At 37.1% G+C, this 13,248-nt stretch overlaps 1 pseudogene across 1 annotated transcript in view; it reads right to left on the bottom strand.

Annotated features, from left to right (window-relative positions):
• Positions 1-12,343, bottom strand: part of LOC308611241 (ferritin light chain-like) — a 34,177-nt pseudogene extending 21,834 nt beyond the window's left edge. Inside the window, exon 1 of the transcript in view lies at positions 12,282-12,343. The product of the transcript in view is annotated as a ferritin light chain-like (transcript). The remainder of the gene's footprint in view (positions 1-12,281) is intronic.
• Between the last annotated feature and the right edge of the window lie 905 nt (positions 12,344-13,248).

The raw sequence follows: 13,248 nt of genomic DNA, 5'->3' as shown, positions 1-13,248 counted from the left end.
AATATAACTTCCCCAAGGTCACACAGCTATGTTTTTAAAGAAAAGCAAAATGACACAAAGGAAATAGTAACAGAGGCATTAAAGAAACCTAGTAAGTTTCTGGAGCAGTCAAAGTAGGGTTTAAAAGTGCACACTTAGCTGTTAGCAGGGTTGAAGCTCTTGATGGTTGGTAAGATCTACCTGCCTGAATTTGGACATTAGCATTTTATGCAATGAATTAAAAGCAAAAAATCATTTCAACGAATGCCTTCCAGCTCCATATTTTTAGCCACTGCCGTGCTTCCAGATTATGTTTATCACTTTCATATACAGGGCACCACTGTGAAATGTGATGGTTTATCTGACCCCAGAGAAATCAGGAAATCTTGTGGGGGTTATGGCTCTATTTGAAAAGGTTGATTTTTAAATGCATCATGCATACTGGCCCTGTTTTAAAAGGGATTCCTGCCATCAAATAATCAAAATGTAAACCTCTTCTCAGCTTGCAAAAGTCAAAGATAGTCCCTGCATCTTTATTATTTCATTGAAATCCAAATATTATTTTTCCTTTCTCTAACTTGTTTTCCTCACAGTGTGATCAACTATTGCCAAGGAAGGAAAGGTTAGATTTATCAATCAAAGTTTGCTAAAGGCCCCCTAGGTAATTGAACCCTCAGGAGAAACAATCCTCATGTATTCTTTTTCTGTTGTTTCAATAGCTTTGTAAAGAGTCATTTCAGTATGTTTGGTTCTGTAGCAGAGGTTCTGTGAAGTGCTTGTCGTCCTCAGAGGTCCAGAAAGTCTGCGAGTCTGTGGGTAAAGATGGGTAAGGAGAGAGAGGGAAGGAGGATAGAGAGAGGCTCAGGGCTGAGATAAGGACAGTGATCTAAAGACTCCTGGGGGTGAGGCTGGGGTGCACAGACACCCACGACTAATCTAGACAGAAACTGAGTAATCAAGGGGATGACCACTGTGAGGTCATGTGGTCACCTCTCCCTCTAGAAATAAACATTGCCCTCAGTAAGTCTCCTCCCACCCCAGAAGAGCATTAGGAAGGTCTGGAGAGGGGGCTTATTGGCAGAAATGGAAAAAGCAGGTTGAAGGGATTAGCCTGGAGCAGAGAGACCAAGAAACCCAAGCCAGTAGGTGGAAGGCAGACTTTTCATGGAAGTCTCCAAGCCCAAGTCAAGTTCTGGGACCACCAAGTACAAGTCAAAGAGTGCTCATTTAACCCCTTTGGGCCCCCATGGGTGTGGAGGAAGACTGGACAGAGAGGGAGAAGGGGCCAATGAAGGTACAGTATTTACTATGGGATTTAACACCTGAAAGGCCTCCCAGTAGCTTCAGGTCTGCTCAAGAATCCTTCATGTCCTGCTGGTTTGCAGTGAGTGGCTCACAGCTTCAAGGCCTCCTCTGCCAGATAGAGAACTATTTCAACCATCCTGCCTCTATTTTGGACTGTAGCAATGCAGACAGGAAACCTGACCCCATTTTCAGGTTCTAAAGAGAAATTCTAAGTACCTGAAAGACTGAGGAACATGGTGGCTTTTATTTAAGATGGGGAGCTAGAGAGCACATACCTGGACTTGGGCCTGCAGCAGCACCAAATTCCACCAAGAGTTCCCTTTATTTTCTCTCGCATCTCTGTTTCTCCTTTTCTCTCTGCTGGATTAGCCACGGGGACTCCAAGTTCTTCATTGTGTGGTCCTGGTACCAAGATTCTCCTGGGAATTATAAAGCTATTCACCTTCTACATCGAGCACTTCTTATTTTTTCCCCAGCAAAGTTAAGTCATCCTTAAGAGGAGTCAGGGTGCTAGCTCTTAAATATATTTTAGTCATCCCTTTGTACATTAAATGCTCTTTCTTGGAGACTGCTCCTGACGTGGCGTTCACCGTGCTCTCAGCTGGCCTCCTGAAGTTCTGCCCTGCCTTCCCCACCAGGTACAGTTCAGGAGCTGCCTACCTCAGGGTGATAGGTTATCTTCTAGTTGCTTTATTCCTTTCCCTTTTACATTTAGAAAATATAATTTGAATACATAAACTTCTCTGTGGCCACAGCTTTATTTGCAACCCACAGGTTTTGTTATGGCATATTTTCATTATCATTCAATTAACAAAATTCTAATTCCCATTGCGACTTTATCTTTGACTTACATAATGATCAGAAGTATGTTTTTAATATCCAACTATTTGGCAAAATATTGGTTATATATTTTTTAATTTCTTGCTTATTCGGAGTCTTGTTTTATAACCGGAATATAGTCAATTTTATAAATGTGCCATGTGCACCTAAAATTTTCTGCATAATATATATATTCCATCATTGTTGTTGCAGTGTTTTATGTAAATGTAGGCCAAAGTTTTTAATGATGGTATTCAGATCTTCTCTAACCTGCTGATTTGTTGTTGTGGTTCTATGTTACTGATCTAGGTAATTTAGATTTTTCTATTTCTACTTAGTTTTTTGGAATTTCCCTTCATCTATTGCATTGAAGTTTAGATTTATAATATATTCCTTGTAAAGTAACAGTGGGTTTTATTATCCTGCCTTATCGCCAGTGATACTTTTTGCTTTCAAATTTATGTTAATATTAAAAAATCTTCTTCAATTTTACTTATTGTTGTTAGGACATAATTTTTGAATCCTTTAATTTTCAATCTGACTCTTGTCTCTTGTAGGTGGCATAGAATTACGTTTTTTGTTTGAATAATCCTTGTCCTTTAATTTGAGTATTTACAGTTAAGGTATTTTCTTGTAGACCGTTTACTCCTCGTTTACTATCTGTCCCACCTTGTTATGTTCCTTTTGCTCTTCTTTCTTCCTTTTAGATTTCTTCAAATTCCATTTTCCCTTGTATTAGCTTGTTATTTGTACATAAGTAGCAGTTACACATGTACCATGACTTATTAGCTCTTTTACTGCTTCTCAAGCAATGCTGAGATCTTAAATATCTTTTACTACTTTTTCTCTTCCATTTTTTTAATGCATTTTAATTTTTGATATATTTTATTATTACTTTTTTGTGCTGTTAGATTTTATTTAGGTTTATCCACTTATTTATTCCTTCTGTTATACATAATTCTTTATAAAGTCCTTATTTTCGTCTATGATAATCTTCCTTCAGCCTGCGGGTCTCCCTTTATAATTTAATTCAGGCAGTTCTGATAAGAACATATTTTCTAAATTTTGTTTGTCTGCAAATTTCCTTATTTCATCTTTCCTTCCAAACAACATTTTCTCTGCCTCTAGAATTCCCAATGGGCAGTTCTTTTCTTTAGCACTTAAAAATATTATTCCATTATTTTCTAGTATCCAGTCAGTTTCGTTGAGAAGAAAGCTGTAATCTTAATCCTATTGTTCCTTTGAAAGTAATCTCTCTCTTTTTCGTCGGGCAGCTTTTAAGATGTTATGTTTTTCATTGCTATTCATGAATTGTACTGTGGTGATCTCATGTGTGGTTTTCTTTGGATTTGTTCTTGTTGCATTTTTTAGTGCTTATTGAATTTATGGCTCCATATATTCTTTTTAGTTTTAGAGAACTCTCAGCTGTTAATATTTCTGAAATATTGTTTTCATCCCAATCTCTCTCTCCTTTTTTCTTTGGACTCCGGTTTACACATATGATAAAAAATATTTACTGTGGCCCATGTGTCTCAAATGCGCTTTTGTCTACTTTTTATTCTTTTCGTTTCCCATGCTTTAGTCTTAATATTGTTACTACTCTATCTTCCAGTTCACTTACCTCTCTTTACCTGTGTCCAATCCAGTACCGAGTTTTAAATTTCGTATAGTTTTTAATTCTATCAGTTCAACTTCAATCAGTTTGTAGTTTCTACTCGTCAAGTTAAGTTCTCCACCTTGTCATCTATTTTCTTGAACTTGATAATATTTACCGAAATATGTATGAACTTTAATGTTTAGGTCATCTATGATTCTGATTCTGTTTTGTTTTTTATTCTAATTCTCCTTTTCTTGGTTGTCTTGGTGGCTCTTCAGTGAATACCAGACTTGGGATATGACAAGTTGTATAGAATCTGAATGACATTACAGTTGCCCTTTGAACAACCTGGGTTTGAACTGCACAGATGCACTTATACATGGATTTTTTTTTCAATAAGTAATACAGTACTACATGATGTGTGGTTGGTTGAATCCTCAGATTCAGAACCACAGATAAGAAGGGCCGACCATAAAGTTATATGTGGATTTTTGACTGCACAGGGAGTCAGTGTCTCTAACCCCTACATTGTTCAAGGGTCAACTGTATTTTCTTGAGGAGAGAATTTCCTATTCTCAGGTAGGGAGCAGAGGGGAAGATCACCTCAGTCACTGGACCAACTTCATACTCATTTTCCTTCTTTATAAGGTTCAATGTAGATGTTGCCTCAACCTTCCTAACACACACACACACACACACACACACAAACACAGACACACACACACACATGTAGAGATTTCAATGTCCTAATTCATATCATTAGTTTACCATTGGGCCACAAATCTTTCATAGGTTCTGAACCCCAATTTTGTCTCTTCAGCATTATGAACCAACTAAGTCTTTGTTTTGACTTCAGTTAGCTTTTGTTTGACTTCTTAGCATCTTGCCTTGTCTACCTATTATACATGGAAAATACTGCAAGGGAACACTGTTGCTGAATCCAGCTCTGTTCTCTGAATCTTTACTCTCTCTGTGATTTTGGTCCTTAAAATTCTAGCTGCCTTGTTATTTCTCAATTCCAATTCTGGTTTCCTTAGTCCTATGACATTGTCCTAAGATCTACTGGCTTTTCTACCTCTTAGGAGCCGCATTTGGTTTCTCAGCCTTTTGCTCTTCATCAGTAGTTTCTAAATGACTGGGCTAGAAAAGCATGTGCAGAATATTGTTCTCACTTCAGTGAGTTTCTTTCTCTATTTTACTTTTCTAGGTCATGGCTACCTCAGTAGCTTTCTAACGCTCACAGTCAAATGTTGCTTATGATTTATCTGGCCTTTCTAGTGTGTTTTCCTAAGGTAAACTGATATAGTTGGAAACAGAAGTTCATACCCACCATTTAAAAAATGCTGTTTTGTCTTTCTATGAATTCTCTTTTCGTCCCATCTTCTGTCACTTTTTCCCACCAAAAATTCCCATTCTCCCAGATAGATTATTTAGACTAAAAATTATTATTAAGCTAATATGTTAATTTTGAAAGGAATTAATTTTGCTTTGAACAAGAACACAGATTGGTGAATGGAATATGGAAGATTCCTTAAGACCTTTTTCATCTCTAAGAGTAGTATCCAACCATCGGTACCATAATAAGTTTGTCAACAATGGAAGAAAGCAGTCTTTATAAAATCAGCATTATTCAGTAATCTCAAAAACTGCTTCACTTTCCTGCTCATGCCACCAATTTCCAAATGTTCAATAGGAGCAGAGAATCATGGGATAGGATGTGGAGAAATGGCCTGTCATAGTAACTATAAATATTGGAAAAATGGAATTATAAATAAAGAGGGTTTTCTATGAATATATTTGAAGTGTTTGTTCCTACAGAACTTCTAGAATAAGACTCAAAAGTTTAACATAGAAACACCTCTTAATAAGTATGAAAATCACTAAAATTTATCTCATAATACTTTTTTCTTTTGTGTTATGTGATTGTCAGAGTCACACAAAACTATTTTTATCTGGATTTCACAGATCTTCTTATTTTTACTATGGGATCAGTTACCCTACATTTTTGAAATTTGGCAAAATAGTTAAAGTTGGAACATTTCCCCAAAATCCAGGGCATATGACTTACATTTCTGTAGAAGGCAATATTATATTTCTGTCTAGTTCTGGGGTAAACATTTTCATACCTGCCAATCCAATTTGACGAATGTATCATTTTTCCAGTGCACTAGTGTAAAGTAAATGGTAAATTCAGTCAAACAGTCGTTTCATACATCAAAAAGGAAAATCAGTCAACACAACTGTCTGACTGAAATGAATGAAGAAAACAAATCAAGGCAAACAACTGTCCCAGTAGACTTGTATAAATACAGTAGTGGTGTCATGTGCAGGATTAATCTTCCCTCACCCTTAACTGGAGAACACTGGGCCAGCCAATTCAGTCACTCAAATGATACTGAATTATAATATTCCAGTTTCATTTACTCTCAGTTACTGCTGACTGCCCTTCCTTCTCCTTCATCTGTCCATCAGTGGAGAATGTCAGAGCAGGAGAATAGTAATATTGGCATATTGTAATGTACTGTCGTGAATTCTACAGCTTCAAAATTCTTAGGATAACTCAATGATCTTAAAGAGTCTGGTGCAGAAAGGATATGTGAATTAAATCGCAGACCACTGTCTGACCCTTCCAGCACTAACACCCCTTATTCCTGGTTCTAATATATCACAGAATACTCAAGAGGAAGGTTTTGAGTGGTCAGCAGAAATATGGCTCCAAAGCAGCCACATGGAAAAGAAATGTTGTCATCTCTGATCCACTTTAAAGTTGACTTGTCTTTTACTCATAAACCAGATTCAGTGTGAACTCTGTTCTGCTAAATGTTAGAGAATCTATTGGAGGAGTGTGGCCAATTCTTTTGAATTATTTTACTCTCTAACTTTTTGTTTTTTTAACATCTTTATTGGAGTAGAATTGCTTTACAATGCTGTGTTAGTTTCTGCTTTATAACAAAGTGAATCAGCTATACATGTACATATATCCCCATATCTCCTCCCTCTTGTGTCTCCCTCCCACCCTCCCTACCCCACCCCTCTAGGTGGTCACAAAGCACCAAGCTGATCTCCCTGTGCGATGTGGCTGCCTCCCACTAGTGTGTGTTTTACATTTGGGAGTGTATATATGTCCAAGCCACTCTGTCACTTCATCCCACCTTACCCTTCCCCCTCCCCGTGTCCTCAAGTCCATTCTCTACGTCTGCGTCTTTATTCCTGTCCTGCCCCTAGGTTCTTCAGAAGAATTTTTTTTCAGATTCCATATATCTGTGTTAGCATACGGTATTTGTTTTTCTCTTTCTGACTTACTTCATTCTGTATGACAGTCTCTAGGTCCGTCCACCTCAGTGCAAATAACTCAATTTCATTTCTTTTTATGGCTGAGTAATATTCTACTGTATATATGTGCCACATCTTCTTTATCATTCATCTGTCGATGGACACTTAGGTTGTTTCCATGTCCTGGCGATTGTAAATACTGCCACAATGAACATGGTGGTACATGTCTCTTTTCGAATTATGGTTTTATTAGGGTATATGCCCAGTAGTGGGATTGCTGGGTCGTACGGTAGTTCTATTTTTAGTTTTTTAGGGAACCTCCATACTGTACTCAATAGTGGCTGTATCAATGTACATTCCCACCAACAGTGCAAGAGGGTTCCCTTTTCTCCACACCCTCTCCAGCATTTATTGTTTGTAGATTTTTTGATGATGGCCATTCTGACTGGTCACAGAAAGAACTTTGGCATGGTGTTCATCATCTAACTTATCCTAACATGCAGACATTTATGAGAGTAAAGTCATGTCTTTGCCAGAGTGGGTTGCTTATCTGGGCAACTGGGTCAAATCAAGAAGGGCAAATGTAGGCTGCCAGAGTAAATAAGGAGAGGAAAAACAAAAAGAACGAGCCATATCATTCATCAGTGATTTTCCCCCCAATATTCTTAGACTCCACCTATCTCCATCTTACTGGTAACACAGGAACTAGACTGAACAATCAGGTAAAAGGTCTCTACAGAAACTGAGGTAATATAGAAAATTAAAAAAAACATAAAATTGTAAATTTTCTTCCTAGGGCTAATTGAGATGATACTTCAATAATAACATAAGATCAGGTGAAGTCTAAAGAAATTTTAGAAAACCTGGATACAGTAAGAAAACATGTGTTCGCCAACATCCGAATGTTAGAGAGACACCAAGACATGTGGGCCAAGTTCTGGAGAGAAGGGAAACACAGATGCAAGCTTGACATTTGGTGCAGCTTTTCTCCTTGGGGCATTTGCTGATTCAAATGTTATAGCCTAGGAGCTGAAAAGCCAAGGAGTTCAAAAGACTGTAACCACAGAAGCCAAACGGCAAGAGCTGAGGCTAAAAGCAACAACTAATGGAATGACAAGTTACACGTATCCTTAGTCTCACAGGGCTGGGGGAACCATTACATTTAAAGCCTAACAAATACAAGGGTAGTTGGGAATAGGGAGAATCCAAACGTTCACATGGTAATCCCAAACGGCAACACCCGTAGAGGAAGGACAAGACAGAAATAGAGCACCCTTCACACAGACGGAAAAAAAGGCTTTGAATGAGCTCAAACTGAGAATGGACTAAGGTTTCCAGTCCCTATGGTAACTGTCTGCCATGGGCAAAAGGAAATCTTTTCAAGAGAACGATAACAACATCCAGAATATGGAGGTATCTTTATAGTTTCCTAAAATAAGTTAAGCCCAATTTTAATATAAAAAATAATTGGACATACCAGGAAAAAGACTCAATGATCAAAAGCTCAAAAAAAAAAAAAGAAAGAAAAAAGACAATATAAATAGACACAGGAGGACAAGAGTTAGTAGGCATTGGCTAAAAAACAAAACAAAACAACTATGATTAAACAAAGAAAATAGACACATGGCAAATAAGCATATGAAAAGATGCTACACATTCCATGTCATCAGGGAATTTTAAATTAGAATAACGAGATACCACTACACACCTATTCAAATAGCTAAAATCCAAATAATGAAATACCAAAGTTGTTGATGATGCAGAACAACTGAAATTCTCATTTGCTGCTAGCAGGGTACTTGGCAGTTTCTTACAAAACTAAACATACTTTTACCATACAGTGATCTAGTAATCATGCTCTTTGGTATTTACCCATAGGAACTGAAAAGTTATGTCCACATAAAAACCTGCACATGGATGTTTATAACAGTTTCTTTCATAATTGCCAAAACTTGAAATCAACCAAGATGTTTTTCAATAGGTGAATGGATAAACAAACTATGGTATATCGGTACAAAGGAACAACATTGAGCAATAAAGAGAAAATGCTATGAAGCCATGAAAAGACATGGAAGAAGCTTAAATGTATATTGCTATGTGAAAAAAAGCCAATCTGCAAAGGCTACATGCATATTATATGATTGCAGCTATATGAAATTTAGGAAAAGGCAAAAGTGTGGAGACAGTCAAAAGATCAATGGTTGCCAGAGGTTGCGGGGAGGGAGAAAAGGATGGGTGAAGTGCGGAATTTTAAAGGCAAAGAGACTTCCTGTGTATGGTTCTGTAATGGTGGATACAGGTTATTGCACATTTGTCAAAAATCATATAATGTACAAAACAAAGAGTGAAGTCTAATGTAAACCATGGATATTAGTTAGTAATAATGTATCAATATGGGTTCATTAACTATAACAAACATCTTACGCTAATGTAAGATGTTAATAATAGGGGAAACTGGGTAGAGAGCTAAGGAGTTATGAGAACTCTGTCCTTTCTGCTTAATTTTTCTGTAAACCAGAAACTGCTCCGAAATAGTCTGTTAATTTAAAAAACAAATCTAGACCTGCATACATAACTTGCACGTAAATCCAACCACAGCAGCATTATTCATAAGAGCCCCAAAGTGGAAATAACCAAATGACCATTTATTGTGAATGGATAAATGAAACATAGTAATATCCACACCATGGACTATTATTCAGCCATAAAAAGACATCAAGTACTGATGCATGCTACAACATGGATGAACCTTGAAAACATGCTAAGTAATTGTATGATTCCATTTGTATGCAATGTCCAGACTAGACAAATCTGTAAAGACAAAGTATATTAGTGGCTGCCTAGGGTTTGGAGAAATGGGGGAGTGAGTGACCTATAATAGATTCTTTTTCTTTTGGGGGGTGGATGAAAGTTCTAAAATTGATTGTGGTGGTAGATGCATAACACATTAAATTGTACACTTTAAATAATATGGAAAGTAAAATATATCTCAATGAAACTATTATTTAAAATTATGATTAATGTATTAAAAGAAGGGCAACATGTACAATTTAAGCAAAAATTATCTGTGAAATGCAACCAAAAGAAACTTCTAGAATTAAAAAAGTTGAAATTAAGCACTCAGAAGATTGGTTGAACAGTACCTTAGTCAAACAAAAGAAAGGAATACAAATGTCAATTAAAAAATAACTACACAAAAATTTGGAGGGAAAATGATGGAAAACAGAGAAATAAGTACTTAAGACATATAGAGTATATGTGAAACACTGTGTCTAGCCAGCCCCAAGTCACACAGCCTAGGAAGGAGACACACAGCCTACCTGAATCACAAGGACTTCTCCAAAGTAAAAATGAGGTTCTGAGGCCAGAAGTGGAAGGAATGAATTACAAAGGAAAAGAACAATGGTAAACTATAATGTAGATATACATCGGTAAATACATAGGTTCCCTGGGGTTGTGATCTGGTACAAACAATAAAAAGAAAAAAGATAATACTCATAGTAGAGGCTGCTAGATTCTGCTGAGGAAAATGTCCAGGGAGGGAAGAGTTGATTTATTTCATTATTTTTCTAGAGTCCACATATAAGTGACATCATGCACTATTTGTTTTTGTCTTATTTCACTTAGCATCGTGGCCTCCAGTTTTATCCATGTTGACTTAAATGATAGGATTTTCTTCTTTTTTAAGGTTGAATAATATTCTATTCTATATATATACCATATTTCCTTTATCCATTAATCTACTATGGACACTTAGGTGGTTTCCATACCTTGGCTCTTGTGCATAATGCTACAATAAACATGGGAGTACAGATATCTCTTCAAATTATGATGATATTTCCTCTGGATATATACTCAGAAGTGGGCGTGAGGAAGAACTTAGGACACAAATCGACCCTATGTAAAAGATGTTGTAGGAATGAAAAAGTCTGAACACCTAGAAAGAGTGTGGAGTATTTGGAAAGGTCATTGTTCAAGGTCATACATAGTTTAAAGTTATGACATTTCAGTGAGCCTGTGTGCATGAAGGCTTGCTCATATTTTGGGATTTGAATACAGTGCAAAGAAGTGTTGCTAAATTTTCGATCAACATCAAAAAAAGGGTGGAAATGTTTTTTCTTTGATTATGAAACTGCAGGAAAGGCAAGCCTAGAATTCTAGGCCCACTAGAATTTTCCCTGATGATAGTGCTAATTTAGGAGAAGAAGAAGGATCCAAGGCTATAGAACAATTTTGAAAGCAAAATAAGACCGCCGAGTCTTCACACAGTGTATGAGATTAAGTTTTAATGGCATATGATGAAGTGGCCATGACACAGCCAGCAGAGCTCATTGAGTTGTGGAAAATGGCTCTTGAAGCTACAGGAAATGGACCGTAGACATAGAAAAAGAACAAGGTAAATCCCAAAGAGTGGAAGGACAAAATTAATCAAGAGAAAAGTCAAAAATAGAGAAGAAAAGCAGTAAACGTGACAAAGAAAACCAAAAGCTTGCTCTTTACAAACACCAATAAAATAAGCAATATTTGGCAAATATGATAGAGATGGGACTAGCTATAAAACAGAGAGAATTTTTTTTTAATTACAAAAGAATACTATGGTAGCTTTATACCAACACATCTAAAAATCTGGACAAAATGGCTGATTATGATTAGTTATATGCAGCCATTATTTACTCCTGTTTTGAGTAGAGAATACAAGAAGCTTTATGAAAATAGAAAACATAATCAAAGATATACACCTTAGAAAGACATCAGTTATTTTCCAATGTATATAAAAAATTAGAAGAGTCCTAATACGAAAATCAGATACGGGGCTTCCCTGGTGGCGCAGTGGTTGAGAGTCCGCCTGCCGATGCAGGGGACACAGGTTCGTGCTGCGGACCGGGAAGATCCCACATGCCGCAGAGTGGCTGGGCCCGTGAGCCATGGCCGCTGAGCCTGCGCGTCCAGAGCCTCTGCTCCGCAACGGGAGAGGACACAACAGTGAGAGGCCCGCGTACGGCAAAAAAAAAAAAAAAAAGAAAGGGAGTGACAACTTAAATGATATATGGAATATTTTGCTGACTTACAAGAGCATGCAGAATTAACTATGACCCAGTTGAAATGTTAATTTTATTTTAATGTGTATGTTGGGATGGAGTCTTCAAGGTGCCAGAAAACAACCATTCATCCATGCTGTTTGGAACTGCAGCACACAGACACCTTCAGTTACCAGTTCTGTTCATGCCACAGAATCATCTTCAGAAAACATACTGTTTTTTATGGACCTGGTATATATCTTAATTAGTTTGAAGAATTCCCCAAATACCTGTTAATATGTAGTGCTCCAATTCCAATGTTGCCACGACCTGTACCAGTGACACAGCACATAGGAGTTTTATTTCTCTTTCTTTCTCTGGGTTGTTCAGAACCCAACGAAAGAACAATGGAATGGCATCAAAGAGATCAGGGTTCTTGTCCCAGATTTACCATAAAATAATAGTGTCCTCTTGGGAAAATTATAGTTATTCTAGGCCGCTTTCCTTTTCTTTACTTTGACAGAGCTGCACCAGATGACCCCAAGTAACATTGCACTCTTTGCAGTAGTAGCTTAGATGTTATTGGTTTTCTGAAACAAATGAAGACAATGACACATGAAACTGTGCAACATCTCTGTAACTATGTTTTCTTAGAGTTGCCTCCATTTTACAGATGATAAGATGGCTGAGCACAGAAGTAGATGTCTTGACCAGAGTTTGCAGAGTAGATGGAACGGAACCACAAGTTTCCTTCTTTCCTGAAGCTCACTTAGCCAAAACATAGGCTTCTGAATATTAAGCTGTAAAGCATATTATCAGTATGCTTTAAAAGAAGCGGTTCTTCTAGGATTTCCAATTAATAGCAGGAGGTTTTGAAATTCTTCAAAGATCATCTAATTTTGTGAGATTTACAGCTCAATTTTCCTGTCAAGCAAGTTGTATTAGTGCCAATCATCTGAGCTGCTGGATGCTTCTCTGAACTTCTTGAAGTTTTCTTCTTGCTCTCTGAAATTCATGCCAGATAAGCCTTTTTCTAGAGCGTATATACAGACTTGTGTATTTTTTATACAGAAAAGCAATGCAGTGAGTCAGGACGGGGGTTAAGCCCTCATTCTCAGAGTGGTATTGAGCTCCTGGTGAAATATAATCATCATTTCCTCAGAATCGAAAAGCAGTTATCTCTAGTTTTTAATCCCATTAACTATTTATACATTTATGTATGATACATGTATTTATTGTACCTACTAGGTGTGTTCT

Source organism: Mesoplodon bidens (assembly GCF_964165515.1).
Source record: "Mesoplodon bidens genome assembly, contig: HAP1_SCAFFOLD_313, whole genome shotgun sequence".
Taxonomy (NCBI): domain Eukaryota; kingdom Metazoa; phylum Chordata; class Mammalia; order Artiodactyla; family Ziphiidae; genus Mesoplodon; species Mesoplodon bidens.
Note: the sequence above shows the minus strand (reverse complement) of the source record. Positions and strands in the feature narration are given on the sequence as shown.